At 39.5% G+C, this 1,332-nt stretch overlaps 1 non-coding gene across 1 annotated transcript; it reads right to left on the bottom strand.

The window, feature by feature from the left end:
• Positions 1-1,035: 1,035 nt before the first annotated feature.
• Positions 1,036-1,108, bottom strand: TRNAT-CGU (transfer RNA threonine (anticodon CGU)). The gene has a single exon. It is a non-coding gene; the product is annotated as a tRNA-Thr (tRNA).
• Positions 1,109-1,332: the final 224 nt, after the last annotated feature.

Raw genomic sequence — 1,332 nt, 5'->3', positions numbered from 1 at the left:
ACCTTCTGCTGTATTTCCAAGTTGAAGACACTAAAGACGACGACCTGGAAGACCACCCCTAAGATGACGACGACACCAGAGATGACAACCAGTGAGATGACGACCCTGGAGATGACGACCCTGAAGACCACCCCGATGACGACGACGACGGCGGAGACGACGACGGCGGAGACGACGACCCTGGAGACGACGAAATGGAAGACCGAGAAGCAGAAGAACAAGAGGCTGCAGAACAAAGAGCAGAAGAACATTAAGCATAACACTTAATATCAGAGCAAAAGATATTATCTAAATTATATGCAGAAGAAGACTAAGCAGTTTATGGGGGTGAGTCCGTTCCTCCTCGTGGTGCCCCTGGATAAAGCCTGATGCTGCAGGCCAAACTGAACGCGGACAAATGTAACTTTTGTGACAGGCAGAACAGAAGGTGTAATCTTCAAACTTTTATAGATAACAACTACGGGAATGCCTGTCACAAATGAGAATATGATATAGAAGTAGAATAGGAAGAATAATAATAGTTGAATAAAATGAATATGAAGAATGTAATAAAAAAAAAATAGGTAGAAGATGAAGAAGAAGATGAATAAGGTGAAGAAGAAGTTGATGTCAAAGATGCTGATGATGATGAAGATGAAAGTGTGGGAAAAGTAAAAAAAAAGAAGGGGAAGGGCGTGGAATAGTGAAACATCAATATCTGACAAAATAAAAAAAAATTTACATAGTCAATATTTTTGTCACTCCGAACGTCTTTAAAAAAAAAAAATCATGCTGTTCTATTTGATTGGGCTAAACCTCTATGCCTTCGCCACCTCCCCAAATACATCCTGCATTATTCTTAGTTGTTTTCCTTCATGTAGAATGAACCTACAAGGAAAGAAAGGGTTTATTTTAATTCCAATATTTTGGTCCCATTGACTTGTATTGGGATCAGGTATCGGTATCTGCAAAATACGATATTTTTTGAATATCGGCCGATCCAATCCGATATCAATACTTTCCGATATCGGAAGGTATCACTCAACACTATTTGTAAGGCTTCAGTAAGAGCCGAACTCACGACCCCTGGTTTACGAGACCAGCGCTCTAACCTCTGAGCTATGAAGCCATTGAAAAGCAACAATTTCTCAAGCAATGTAGGGATTAGTCTGTTAGAGGTTTGGGTATGCTCAGTACCTCCTAAGGATCATTTACTATGCTACATGGGAGAAATGCAAAGAAACTGTACAAAGATTTTTCTTTAGGTACCAATTTGACATTGACATGGGAAAAATATCAACTTGAAATGCATATGAAAACTTACAACCCATACAAGCAATGATTGTAAGATAA

The sequence above is a fragment of the Ranitomeya imitator genome, chromosome 1, assembly GCF_032444005.1.
Source record: "Ranitomeya imitator isolate aRanImi1 chromosome 1, aRanImi1.pri, whole genome shotgun sequence".
In the NCBI taxonomy this organism is placed as follows: Eukaryota; Metazoa; Chordata; class Amphibia; order Anura; family Dendrobatidae; genus Ranitomeya; species Ranitomeya imitator.
The sequence above is the reverse complement of the archived record's forward strand: the minus strand, read 5'-3'. Positions and strand labels throughout refer to the sequence as shown.